The sequence below is a fragment of the Prionailurus bengalensis genome, chromosome B1 (genome assembly GCF_016509475.1).
Source record: "Prionailurus bengalensis isolate Pbe53 chromosome B1, Fcat_Pben_1.1_paternal_pri, whole genome shotgun sequence".
NCBI classification, from domain to species: domain Eukaryota; kingdom Metazoa; phylum Chordata; class Mammalia; order Carnivora; family Felidae; genus Prionailurus; species Prionailurus bengalensis.
In genome coordinates this window covers 13364158-13379034 of record NC_057344.1, presented here as the reverse complement: position 1 = coordinate 13379034, position 14877 = coordinate 13364158, and the positions used below count along the sequence as shown (strand labels likewise).

Sequence of the window (14877 nt, the reverse complement as noted above, 5' to 3'; positions counted from 1 at the left end):
AAGTGAGATTAGCAAGTCTTATTACTGAACTAACCTCTCACTCTTGGAGCAAGAACTAAATATTTGCTCTGCATTTAGAATCACAAATCGAAAGTTTCACGGCTCTTGCAAGAATTTCCTATGTTAAGAAACAAAAGCTAGAAGTTTTAGATAATTAAGAACATGTTCAGGAGTACACAAAGTAAGGTTGTGGGTGTATTTGTAAATTTTTTGTTTCAACTGAAATATTAAAATCTAGAATGAATTCTAACTATGCAGTTGCTCTTACTTCTAAACTCTGTTCCTGATACACTAGACAGACCACAGATACTTTTCCAGGTAGGCAACTGGGTGGAGAAGGGTACACAGCGTATTTTAAACAAATTCACTAAAGGAATCAAAGCCCAAGTTGTGTTCTGTTGCAACGCTACCTTTTGGGGGTACTCTTCCAAGCTTTCCAAAGATGCCAGTCCTACCTTGTTTTTTGTTTTCCTTTTGACAACAGAAAGGAAAGGTAATGCGTGAACATATTTCTATTTCTACTGAGAAGACCACCCAGTGGATTCTGCCAGAGCCTACAAATGTTTGACAAATACATTGTCAGAAGATAAGAAGTAAGAGCAAGATGAAGGGACAGTGCTGTTCTCCGGAATCCCAGCTGTCTGGGGCCCTGGAAAAAGTGCCTGGACAGCTCTCACCCTTTCACCTCCACTGCACTTACCCAAAAGTACCCGGAAACTTTTCTCTAGCTTTAAATTATAAGGACTACAGAAAACAAATGTACCTGCTGTATGATGAGGTAGAATTACCTGTGACCCTTTCTCCTCAATAAGCATTAGTAGCAGGTTACCGTCACAACTATTTTAAAGGTGAGGCAGTAAGAATGGAATCCAAAGTGCATTAATAAGGTGTTCGGCAGAGATCAGACACAACCCACCTCAATCTAAAATATCTGACGCTCCTTCTAACTGGTTGCAAAACACGATACAGCCTGCGATCGAGTTGCACATCCGCAAGCCTGCGATTTTTTAAATGCCCAGTTCAGGCTATTTGTTTGTTTCCAGCCCCATCCAGAGTTTCCGGATGAAGTTTCAGGCGAGAGCTAGCACTCCCCACGCCACCCCAGCCCCTCGTTTCCGTCCTTCTTTCCTTCCCAACTTGGCTCCCCGGTAGTTGGAGAAGCCTCCTTTCCACTTCCCCGGAAACTGGTGACATTTCAGGGCTTCCCGCTCGCTGGAGGCCCCCCCAAGGATCTTCTCAGATACCTCCTCAGAGGACGCGCCACAGAACTGGGGATCACCCCGACCAGAGCAAGACTCCCTGCCCCCACGGAGCGCCCAGCCTCTGGGCTGCCTTTCTCGGGGAGCCCGCGAGCCCGGGGCTCCCCGGACCCGGAGCGCCGTGCCCAGCTCCTCCGGCGACACGCACCGGCGAAGTTCCCACCTGAGCAGGCAGCCGGAGGTGTCAGACGCGAGGGAGGGGCGGGGACGGGGAGCCCGGGCGCGGGGAGGCCAGACCCGGGGGCGACCGCGCGCGGAGGAGATGCTCCCGGGCCACCCGGGCTGGCCAACCTGCTGCCGCCTGCCAGAGCCGCGCGGGGAAACGCGCCGCGCTCCGCGCCGGCTGCCGCCCGCCCTCCCGCCCTCCCGCTCCCGGCGCCGCGGCCCGGGCACTAGGACCCCAGAAAGGAAGGAGGGCGCGCCGGCGGCGGCGCCGCACTTACCGCGCTCGGCTCGCCCGCGCCGCCGGCTCGCTACCCGGCCGCAGCCGCCGCGTCCACCCGAGCAGCGCGCACACACAGCACTTGGCCAAATTCAAAGGAGCCGGGCGCGGGGGAGGGGGCCCCGCCGAGGGAGCGGAGCGTGGGAGCTGGGGGAGGGGGGCCGGGAGGGGGAGCGGACAGCAAGTGTTACAACTTCCTTCCCTGCCCACCGCCCGGCCGCGGCGGGCGAGGGACGCGGCGAGGGGAGGGCAGCGCGCGCCGGAGCGCCAATGAGTTCACTTTCTTTTCCTCCCCCGCGCTCTCCCCCTCTCCCTTCCCGCCGGCCCCCTGGAAGCCTCCGGCTCGGCCGGAGAGGCCGGGCCGGAGTTTTCGGTTTTCGGCGGGGGGAGCCGGAGGACGGCTGGCGGCGAGGGAGGAGAAAGAGGGAGCGGGAAAGGTGAGGAGGCGAGCGGGGCGCGATGCCAGGGAGCGGCATCCAGGACCTTAATTGTGCGACGGGGTACGCGCCGGGCCGAGTGTGCCCGAGACCAGGCGCGTACACGTGTCCGTGTGTGTGCGTGTGTGCGTGTGTGTATGTGTGTGTGCGCGCGCGGGTGTGTGTGCCAGAGGAGGCGAGCCTACCATGCGCTTCCCCCGGTGCAGATCGCGGGAGAGCCCAATCACGGGGCGAGCTGGACCGGGCTGTGATCATTTATAATCCTGGACTCCTCCGCTCCGCCACTTGTCAAGATGACAGGTACTTTATTTCTTCTTCTTCTTAATTCAAAAAAAAAAAAAAAAAAAAAAAGAGATTCCCCGTTTACTGCCTTTTTCTGTCAAATGGGATTTGCCGGACTGAACCACGTTCGCCGCCCCTCCCTTCTCCCCTCCTCCAGGCCGCGTCGGGTACGGGAAAGCTCCGAGGCTCCCATGCTGTGACCAATCAGTGCCTCTACTACTCTTGCCGTGATTTAGGGGTCATCCATGAATAACACTTCACGCTGATGAATGGCTCTTGCAGGCTTTCGGCTCTGATGAGGGGTCTGCCCGCCGCTGATTGCAAACACTAATGAACTCCCAGCGCCATTTGAAATTCACACGCACCTACAAAGTGCGGGGGTACGTGCGTGCGGGGGTGGGGGGGCGGAGGGGGTCTGTCCTTTTCTTCTCCCGGCCACGCGCGCGCGCGCGCGCGCGCGGGGAGCGGGGTCGGGGAGAGGGGAAGGGGCGGGTAATTGCTTTGGACCGAAGTGGAAACACTTCTGTGTGTAATCAAACCTCTAACCTTCTTAGAAAACTACTTTTCTTGATCTTTCATAGGGTGGGCATTTCAGGTCAGCTGAGTCACCCGAGGAGGTAGGAGTGCGAGACACTGCCGGGAAGATGGATGCCGAGGCAGAAGGGTGTAATTAAGGATTTCCAGTCCCGGTAGGCGGCCCGTCCTTTACAAGAGGATCTGAAAATGACCTGCGCCTTCCCCTCCAGAGTGTCCTCTCGTCCCAGACTGAAAAGCGCAAATGACCTTCGCACGCGGGAAGGGGTGATACACGAGCCCCAACTCGGCACCGGCGGCGGCGAACAAGTGTCCGCCCTGTGGTTCAAGCACCAAGACCGCCCCAACAAGCGCGCGCTGGCCGGTGGGGACGGCTTCTGGAGTCCTCCCAAGGCTCCACGCCCCGCATTCTCCGACGCCGCCCCCCTCCCCAGCTCTCCCCTGCTTCCACTCTGTGTGATGTGGGAGGAAAATAAAAGTTTACTGCTCCCCAGGAGACACTGTCACTTTGTACTCCCTTAAGTTCCCTGCAACACCCTCGCTCCCGGCTCCCCAGCCCCAGTCTCCCGGGCGTCAAGGAAGCCCACCGAGGCGGACCTAAGTTCCGGCTGTTCCGCAGTTTCGAAACACCCAATCCTCGACTTTCCAAGAGCTGCTTTCTGGCTCTCCGTCCTTCTGGAACCTGTTCCGCACCCGCCTGCAGCCGGGCTGGGGCGCGCGCGCTTGGGGAGGATGAGCGCGCCTGGCTCCTCTGGGGGCATCCTACCCCTCCTCCAGGGTGTAGCTGAGAATGAGTGTCCCAGGCCTCAATGGGCCGCTGGCAAACCTGACCCAGGAAGCCTGGCAGAGGAACCTAGTGAGCTCCGAGTCTTCTCATTCCATCTTCCGCTTTCAACTTCAGAGCAGAGGATTGCAACGACCTGCACCTAACCAGACTCGCGTTGAAGGAAATAACACGTACATTTGTAACCACGTGCAGACCAAGAAACAGAGTAAGCACTCTGAAAACAAGAGTAATGCCCCCCCCAGCCCCCCAGGAAAGCCGGAGGCTTCATGATAGAGTTTCTCCAAAGTTTTGGGTAGAACTGACAAGGAGAATCCCTGAACTTGAATTAGTGTGCCCAGTGCTTCTGAGTTCCCCTAAGTCGCTAAATGACCAAACGCACCTAAAAGTAACGTAATGCGTGATCAGCACGGCCCCACTCCCGGGGCGCACAAGCACATCCACGCGGCAGGGATCTAGAGTCAGCCTAGAGTGGATCAGTCTCTTTCCTGCCTTGTGTGTTACACACTTGAAAAAAAACAAGGCGGGGGGTGGGGGGAAGGGAATGAATGATTATTACCCTCTCATTGTAGCCATTCTCCTTTTCTTAAGAAAACTTTCGAATTGTGAAGATCTGCCCCAGATAACTACTTAAAGTTTGCATCCCTGATGTGACAGTAAGGAGACGGGTAGGGTGTTTCATAAATCACATTTGTGGCCCAGTTCCCACAAAAACATTTTAAGTGTTCGAAACTTTCCAAAGTGTCCATGTAACACTCCCCCTAGCTCTTTTGTACTTTACTATCCAGGAATACACACACACACACACACACACACACACACACAGGGAAGTAAGACACCTCAGAAAGAGGCCAGAACAAAACTAAATTGCTGGTAGGAGGTGAGGTCGGGGAGCGGCGTGTTCCTTCTTTTCAGCTCTTTTCTCTTTTCAGCCCTTATTATAGCTAAAGCTGGTAATGAGCATAGGAAACAATAGAACTCATAAAATTTAGAAATGGTAATAAATCTTGAAGCTTGTCTCTAGCCCGGCTCCCTGTTACACGATATTCAAAGTTTTTCAGTATGTGACGCCGAGCATTCCCACTAATTGCCCCCGATACAGACAAAATACTCCAGAATTCATTCACACAGCCCCGTGCACTCTACGCTAAGCATCACTGGTGGACAAAACGCGCAGGCTTCCTCCACGACCGTTGCGTGTGTGAGACGAAGCCCGAAATCCAGGCAGTTCATGTGTGTTAAGTTTGAGGCTTCGCGGGCTTTTCGGCCCCCCTCACTAACAAAGAAGTTCCATCATCGGAGGTCGTTAGGAAAAGCTGATGTTGCACACTGCCCAACTATACCGCTCGCTTTCTCCTCCAAGTGCATCCTTGGAAAGCGGAGAGGCAGCTTGCTACGTGACCATCAGGCTTTTTGCCTCGCTGAGCTGCTGTCATGGGAGGGCGGGGGTGGTGGGTAGATCACGCAGTGCCCTCGGCTGCAATAAAAAAAAACCCCGAGCGGGAGAAGAAATGCAAGACGTGGCTGTCTGTTTTGCAAGCCTCTGGCCGCTCACAGCAAACTCTGCCGGGCGCGGCTGGTGACTTTGCCGCCTTAACGCGGCCGGTCGTGTACGGGATGATGGGGCCCGAGCCGCCGGCATCGCCCTCCCGTGGGGTCCCCTTGTCACAAGGATACGCAGCTCACCGAAAGAAAAACAAAAAACAAACAAAAAAAAAGGTTGCAGAACTCCCTTTGCAGCCCCCACCCCCCACCCCTGGAAAAGCCTGCCTGAGGCCCTTGCAAACCTCTCCAGTATGCTGGCCAGGAAGAGAAAGGGCCCACCCCCTTTGGATCTGCTGCGCCACAACTCCCCACCTCAGGTGAGGGTCACCCACTTGAAGGCGGTACTTATCCATTTTATCAGCGTCACGTGGGCCTTCCCTGGAGCCTGATGTTTTGGGGGGCTGGGGGCCGTCAGTTTTTTTCCCTCCGGTTCCTAAGGGTCCAGCCTGGAGCTGCAGAGGCTGGGTGGCAGCTGTCCCCCGCCCTCCCGTGGGGCCACTTCCTCTTCTGACATGCGGGGGCTTTCAGGCGTGCAGAGGGGGGGAGCACCGGGTCAGGCAGGTGTGACGTTCTCCGCGGAGCCTCCTGGGCAACCGCTCACTTCATAGCCACTCTTGGCAATTACTACATCCGCTCCAGCGAACTGAGGCTAGATGGCCTGACCGTGGGCTCAAATCGGACTGGACTTCTCCCACCCGAGGGGCTCAAGGCACTGATAAGGAAGGGAGGCAAGGGCTGAGGGAGCCATAGTTTAGACACTTAGACCTTCCTGCTGACCCTTTGAAAAGATCAGGAAAGCCAGTGATCTATATACTTCCAAAGGAGGTTGTGCCTCAGCTGAGAACAATACGTGATGAGCTTAAAACCCAGGCTGAAAGCTGGCTGTCAGGAGGAAAGCAGGAGTCCTGGGCACTGGGAGCAGGGTGGTTAACCAAATCACTCTGCAAGAGGAAAACAATGAATCTGGGACAATTCACAGCACTAGAACTTAACTTGTACGCAAAAGTCTCTCAAGTAGTTCCAGAGTTATTATCAGGTGTTTGTTGTTTCTTCCCCTGCGAAAACAAGTAACTTATTTCCCTGGGCCGTTCCACTGAGGGAAACCATAAAACACACATTCTGATTTGATCACTGATCGAGTCGCTAAATTAAACGACTGTTGGTGGTAGAAAATACACTTTCAGCACCTGAATTGGAGCCAGATAGGCCTCTCCCGATGTGCATGTACCCAGGGAACTGGTGATGGGACAAACCGCCCTTTAAACGGGACCATCCTTTACCAGCACAGTAGTGCGTGTCCCACTGCATGAACAGGGCCCACGCGTGGCTCCCACCTTTGGTGACGAGGCAGTTGTGGAGTCCGACCCAACTGCTGACGTGGTCTTGCTTCAGTCACATACAAAACCCCGTTCCTTGATGGATTCTGAACACAGAAGCATCTTTTCACACATGGCACCTGTAATCTTGGCTTAATCCCACATACGTGTCTAAAACGTGCCACAGTATTCCACACTGCGAGATAAAACCTTTATAATTAATCGTTGCCATGGAGTGCCCTTTAAAATCTGTCATGTCTTCTATGAGCAGCTTTTTAGTAAGCAGTATGTATGCTATATTTAAGATATCCAGTATATGCCAAATATAGTGTATTTAAGGTGGGTACCAGCTGCTGGGAAGGCTTAGAAATTCATGACACAGGACAATTTTGTTAATAATCTGATGTCATTTAGGTATTTTGGGATCCACTCTATAAGTTAACTTGTAAACCTAGATTAGAAACCTAGGCATCAAGTGACCATATTCAATATCAAATCCAGTAAACATCTCATTTCCCAGAAGTGTTCCACTCTCTCCTTCCTTGGCCGATTCCTGAGTCTCGGATGTCTTGTACTCTCAGCCTCCGGGACCCCTACTTATGAAAGTACCTATAAGTGACGTTTCCCTTCCTTGGAAGAGCCTCCACCATATTTTCTGCGTATAATAAACAATGGCACTGTTTTATTATATGGGTCTTTTCCAATACCCCTTTAAAACCACAGGGTGGGTGAGGGGCACCTGGGTGGCTCAGTCAGTTAAGCATCCGACTTCCGCTCAGGTCATGAGCTCATGGGTTCGTGGGTTTGAGTCCCACATTGGGCTCTGTGCTGACAGTTCAGAGCCTGGAGCCTGCTTTGGAGTCTGTGTCTCTCTCTCCCTGCCCCTCCCCCACTCACTCTCTGTCTCTCTCTCTCTGTCTCTCTGTCTCTCTCTCAAAAATAAATAAACATTAAAAAAAATTAAAACCACAGGGTCCAGCATAAAGGGCTGCCATACAGAAGGTGCTTGATAAATCATCATTGAATGAATGAATGAGTGAATGTATGAATAACATATTTTCGTCATCTTCATTCTGACTTTTTAAAAGGATATGCCATAAATAAAATTGTCTTCAAAAATATACTTATTAAGTATGCTTTTCTACTTTTCTGCCCATCCATTTTTTAATGGCACATAGTTAAACAGTTCTAGTTATGATATCAAGCCACATCAATTCACTTCTGATCTTGGTTGACCTTTTTCAGACACACAGTTTGAAGTAAAAGCAAAAATAATGGGGAAAAGCGAACGGATCATATTTTGTTTTCCTCTTTTTCAGTAACATGTAGCAGTTCCTTGAAATTTGGAAAAGCTGGTAGTGAGCACCTATTAAATGCAGACACTCTATTTTCTGTTACGTGTGATGATGCCATGACACTCTTATTGTTCAAGAAATTTCCTTTGGACTTTTAATGGTACGAAACATAGAGCCCGAGATGACTGTTTTTCATTTCTTCAAGACAAGGGTTCAGCTGGTATTGGGGAAACAATCTCTGTTTGTTCCTGTCTGCTCAGGAGGACTGTTTCTAATTGATCTGGCATGGAATTTAGTGGGAGATGTGTATGTAGCAACCGAAGTGCAGGGTCCGTATGCTTTGTAAAGGGGTAACCATATGGGCCTTATTTGAAACATTTGAGGATTTTCGACATTAACCTGGGTTAAATTGAGCTATAAATTCAACTCAAATGTATACATCCTGACAAATTCATCATCACTTTGGATACATCCAATCCCTGCTCCCCTCAGATTAATAAAGATGATGACCGCTTATCACAAATGCAGAGGTTCGATGTGATAAAGTAACATAATGTTGTACTTTGCACTGTTTAAATGCAAATTGCCCATATTAGGCAGACATTCCTACTGTTATCACTTCCAGTAGAATGGAAATGCTTAAAAATGATCTCTGGGTGAAGAAAAAGATATACAGTCAAACCTATTTCCTCTTACACTATTTTCAAGTACACTTCGCTATCATCATGAAGATTTAATTAAGCAAGCGCTGCCGTGCTAAAAAGCCAAGTGGCTGGAAGTTACCACTTATGGAAACATATTCAGGACTTCTTTCTACAAAATACTTTGTTTGCTATTCTTCATGTAGGCATCCGAACAGTCACTGGAGGTTAAAAACACAACAGAATTCTAGAGCTTCCCTCTCCTGTTTTTGAATACCAAATTTTGAGCTTACACTCTGTTACAGATAATAGTACTAAGTTCTGGATGTTGATGGTCCTTCCCTCGCAGCTTTAAATTGCCTTGAAAAAGATACAGTTTCTTTAATTAAAAAAGCTGCACAGAACTAATCCCTCTAGCTGAAAAAAGAAAAGTTTTAAGCAATCTCTTTCTGCTCTGAGAGAGAAAGGCAGACAATACCATAACAGATCAGAAACATAGGCTATAGCGTGCAGCCAGGAGCACAGCAGGGAACTGAATACTGCTCCGACTGTGTCATTTTTTAATCCCCCAACCCAGTTTTCCCCGTCTGACCTCATGCTGAGATGAAGTTATCACAGAAGACAGCTTTACTCTCACCAATGAATCCACCCCTGGATCTGTATTATCCTTAGCAGATCAAAACACCGCTTTCATCAAATAGCATTATCTGCATAGAACGCATGCAATTGCCCGATAATTTCACCCAAACTATGCTATTCATTTAAAGGACAAGAAGAGAAATGTAATTCATTCCTTTTGGGGGGTGGCAGGGGAGAGTGAGACCCGGGGAGCGGCAGGGGCTGGAGGAGCTCACTTACCCCCTTCACTCATGGGAACTTTTCTGTTTTTAACACAAAATCCCAAGAAGGGGTCCATTTAAAAGTCCCCGGATCCTGCGCTTTAAGATTAATTGTTGGAGCGATCTGGTGCAGTTTGAGTGACAAAAGTGTAAGTTGGGTAGAAAACTGGCAGTGAGAAATGACAAAGCTCACTGATGTCATTAGCAATGCTTCCCTGAACCCCAATAAAAACATCATATCCAGTAAAATTGGAGAAGCATAAGAATTAGCTGAACAATTGGATGAAGTTTAACACAATGTTGTGTGTGTGTGTGGTGGGGCCGGGGGGGGGGGGGGGGAGGGTTCTTTCTGGAAGATCTTTCTATGCGTCATGCAAAGTCCGGATCCTTACATTGGGAAGACAAAGACGTATTCTGCAGTTTTGAGTCGATATTTTGAAGAATAATATGTTGAGACTCTTAGGAGTAAAGACTAGCTTTTTTTTTTTTTTTTTTTTTTTTTTTTGGTTTAGAAAATCCTTAGCCTCCTTCAGATTCTCTTTCCTATTTTTACGTTTAAACAGTGCTCTCATTTGCATTGTAGACTGTATAAAATGTCATAATGGGCTTCTCTTTAATGGATCCTCACTCTTTATTGAATGACATCAGTTGTTTTGCTCAAGGTGTCATGATTGGTTAGAGCAATCATACAAAACCATTTATGTCAAGTAAATGGAATTGCTAAGAAGTACGAAAACTCTGCCGTGGGTGTGGGTGACCTATTAGGTGCATGTTAATATCGTCGTAAGATGCATTACTCACCATAATTTTAATGATTTAGCTTGAAAATGTAAATCATCTGCTCGGTCCTATCTGAATTTACTCTGTAAATTGACCCTGTAAGAAATCCAGCTTAATCCCTACCTTCCATCACCCAGACAACATCCACACACAAAAATGTGTAAGACAAACAATCAGAACTGCTTGAAAAAAGAACGATATTAACATGCTTCCAATCGGGGGCTACGAATACTTCTGGGAGTCCATGAGACAGGTGAAGGGGCAAGAATTTTCCCTTGAAAGAAAGACACAGGCACGGCAAGAAATTAATCATGGCACTATTATTTGTCATCATTGGCATTTTAATTACATGTACGTATTCTCTAAAGCATTTAAGTATAATTAATAAATAGGTATTTTTTTCCATACCGACTTCCTGAAACTATAGCTCAATACCAAAGCGCTCCGAGGCTAAAAGTCTATGAGGATCTATGGTCTGCTCGGTAGTAAAGTTCAAATTCCTGTTTCCAAAATATAGCTTCATGACATACAAATTATCTTAAATGTAATGTGATTAAGCATTAAACTATGGCATTTCCTTGAATTTAATGACAGTACTATTTTCATGTCAAACTTGATTACAAGAACCAGCTTTCAGAGGGAACTGTTTAAAATCCCAAATCATTAACAGATCATTTAGGGTTCAGGCGAACAAAACTTCTTGTCTGTGAAATATCAACTAAACACATGTAAGCAGAGAGGTGAGTTTCACATTTTGCCTACACGAGCGTGCGTGTGTTTGTGTGTGTGTGTGTGTGTGTGTGTGTGTGTGTGTGACTGATTGTAGAAGTCATATTTCTGTCTGAAAATGCCAGGAAAGAAAAGCTGTTTCCATCATCGACGATGCGACTCTCAACACACACGTTGACGACGCAGTTCATGTTCAGACACTATTTTCTCAAAATAACAGGGTGTCTATCATGGACCACTTGAAATGGTCCCAGTTGAAATGGAGATAGTGGGACACACGAGTTCCTTAAGACGTCAGGAAATTTAAATGCACAATGGATTTTGATATTTTGTCTCTATCTTTGTTTTCACTCCAACTCTGTCTGATTCAAAACTGATTTTCCTAAGAGGCTAAAATTGGATCATTCACAAATCCAGATTTTACAAGTAAATTAGATCAAACTCACATGAGTTTGTATTTGGAAGGCTAAGCGATCATCTCCATGGACTTGGAAATGTTTATCTGTTTATATGTTTGTTTTAAAGATGACATGTGAAATACACTACTCAGAGTTTGAGCTTCCTAAATTGGGCAGGCAAAGGTATTTTTAGCACCATTTTAGGTTTTCCCTTGGCTGAAACTTCAGTGTACGTGGCTTACACTACATCACAACAGCAAACCCTGATTTGATAAAGCCCTAAGAGAGGAGAACTGTAGATGAAGGCCATGAAATGGTGACAGGACTCAGTTTGGGATAAGCAAGTTCTGGCAGGACATTATGATCTGAGTTTTCATCTCCCTGAGGAAGATGTAGCTCTGGGTTTTTTTCCGGTTTAGGGAGAATGTAAGAAGCCAGGCTTCTCTTATGCGGACTGGGAGAGGAGTCCCGGCTGGGCAGAGGGACCATCCAAATTTCTCCCTCTGTTTACCCAACAATTTTTTTCCTAGCCCTCGCCTCCAAATCCACCACTTTTAATCCATAAAATCTATGAAAGGCCAGGATGTACCTTCCCCTCTTTTATCCTTGGGTAAGATATCTAGGAGAAAACAGAAAAAAAAAAAAAAAAAGTAGGCCATGAGAAGATTATAAGCTAAGAGTCTATAAAGAGGGAGGAAATTGGCAGAGAGAGAATCTGAGTTAGGGGAGAAGAAGGGAGAACCAGCTTAAACTGAAGATAAACTACAAGGATGCCGGAAGGAAGAGAGAGTGTGTGTGAGATTTGTAGGTTAGAGTCCTGGTTTAATGGAGTTCTGCGTTCACCTTTGGTCTATTTATACTGATGAGCGAGTACTGGCAACTTGCCTCAAGAGTTTAGAGTGTTACTTAGAGGCAATATTTAAATCAGGCCTAGGAAAGAGTGATATTTATTTTCTTTTTTAAAAAATTTTTAGTGTTTATTTATTTTTGAGGGGGTGGGGAAGGCAGAGAGAGAGGGAGACACAGAATCCGAAGCAGGCTCCAGGCTCTGAGCTGTCAGCACAGAGCCCAATGTGGGGCTTGAACTCATGGACTGCAAGATCATGACCTGAGCTGAAGTCGGATACTCAACCAACTGAGCCACCCAGGTGCCCCAGTAATATTTATTTTCAAACTCCTTAGAAATTTACCTTTATCATATTTTGAAGAATATTTTGATAATAAAGAGGTTCTACAGTAAAGTGTGAATATTATCTTGATAATAAGCAGGTGACAAAATCTATGGTAATCCTAGATCAACATTGTTCTAATTATGACCTTTAGACCACCTGTATCAGAATCACCTGGGGGTTCTTAATAAAATATACATTCCTGGGTCCTACCTCAGCTCTACGGAATCAGAATCTCCAAGGATGCAACCAATAAATTAGCATTTTTAACAAGCCTTCCAGAGTATTCCTATTCACCAGGAAGCTTGAGAAGTATTGCCCTGGGCTAAATATTTTGCATGAAGCGAACAGATATTTCAGTTTTTCTCATAAGCCTATTGAAGAGAGGCTGTTGCACATAAATGTAGTAGAATTATATTCAAAAGTGACACATTCCCATTTAAGGAAGAACCCAAAATTCACAAAATTAAGGGAGGGAGAATATCTGCATGAAGAAATTCCAGCTGAAAATTCAGTGACACTTCAAAATCAGACCTTGAATCATTCTTTCTAACAGTAGTAAAATCAATAAGTTGCAAATTCAAATAGAATTTTCAAGTCTCTTCTGTAGTTGGATTATTGGGTACCATTTTTTGCTGACTACATTGTTCGATAGCATATGTATGAGTGCAGAAATATAGATTTTGAGTGAAACTTTAAGTATGTATTAGTTCCATTTATTACCGGAAACTAAAGAATTCTTTGTGTGATATGGTATAAGAACTGATTCAACATGTGTAACTTGTAACAGAAATATATATATACACATACATATATACATATATATATATATATACATGTATATATACATGTACACACACACATACATACGTATGTGTATGTGTTTGTTTGTTTGTTTATTTATTAAGAGCTGGTAGAACATCACCAAGATGATGGCACAGGTCGTTCCTGACTTCACTCTCCCTCACAAGAATAACTAACAACACTGAGTGAATTCACTGAGTGAATTCTAGAACATGGAGGCAGAGGGGTGAGGCTAAGTCCATCTAATAAGCTCAACCAGAGAATCTAGGAAACCACGGAGCCCATTGTTCAGCCTCATTTGGGTCGGAAACCCAGAAGTGCTATCCAACTGTTCTCAGCCAGTAGCACATTCCCATACCCTTCCTTCTCAGAGCTCACACAGTTCCTTGCCCCCAAACAGACCATAATAGCAGGCCCCACCTGCCCACGGGTATTACTAGCAGACACACCTAGAATCTAAAACTAAGCTGACTGCTTTGTCTCTGTCAAAGCAAAGAGTCTGGAAGAGGAGCCCCATTATGCAAATGTGCAGGTAACCAATGTAAGGAATCAAAGACACCACCAAAGGAAGCCAGTAAGCCTCCAATAATTAACCCTAAAGAAATGGATGTCAGACCAATGTATGTCAGACAAAGAACTCAGAGTAATCATCTCAAGGAAATTCAGTGAATTATAAGGAAACACAGAGAGACAACTAAACGATATTAGGAAAACAACGCGTGAACAAAATGAGAAGTTCAACAAGGAAAGAGCAACCATCTGAAACACACACACACACACAAAGAAATCCTAAAGTTGAAAAATATATTAACTGAATTGAAGAATTCAACAGAGTTTCAAAGGTAGACTCGACCATGCAGAAGAAAGAATCAGTGACCTGGAGGAAGGACATTAGAAATTACCCAGGCAGAGGAGCAAAATTAGAAAAAAATGAAAAAGAGTGAAGAAAGCTTATGGATCATGGGACACAACGAAGAGGTACAATATTCGCATAATGGGAATTCCAGAAGAAGAAGAGAAAGGGATAGAAAGTATATTTAAAGTAATAATGGCTGAGATGTTTTTCAACCTAGGGAGAGAAATTGACATCCAGACCCATGAAGCTCAAAAGACCCCAAATAGTTTGAACACAAATAGGGCTACACTGAGACATATTATACTTAAATTGTCAAAGCTCAAAGACAAAGAAAGAATGTTAAGAGCAGCAAGAAAAAAGAGAAAATTGATGTACAGGGAGACCCCATAAATCTACTGGTGGATTTCTAAACAGAAACTTTTCAGTCTAGGAGAGAATGGGATGAAATATTCAAAATATTGAAAGAAATTAAAAGTCAGCCAAGAATTGTATACCTGACAAAGCTGTCCTTCAGAAACAAAGAAGGGATGAAGACTTTCTGGAACAAACAAAAGCTGAGGAAGTTCATTATCACCAGATGTGCCTTACAGGAAATGCTAAAGAAACTTCTTTGAGTGGAAGTAAGTGAATGCTTTAATTAACATCATAAAACCACAAAAAGGTAGCATAAATCTCCCAGGTATTGATAAATATATAGTCATAATAGATTGTGCAACATGGTAATTAAGGGTGGTGCATAAATCACTTATAGTATAGTAGTTTAAAAG

The 14877-nt window shown here is 46.2% G+C and overlaps 1 long non-coding RNA gene across 1 annotated transcript; it reads left to right on the top strand.

Moving 5' to 3' along the window:
* The first annotated feature begins 1999 nt into the window (after positions 1-1999).
* Positions 2000-3450, top strand: LOC122470406. Its single transcript, XR_006293908.1, has 4 exons — positions 2000-2138; positions 2345-2438; positions 2578-2800; positions 3002-3450. It is a non-coding gene; the product is annotated as an uncharacterized LOC122470406 (long non-coding RNA).
* Positions 3451-14877: the final 11427 nt, after the last annotated feature.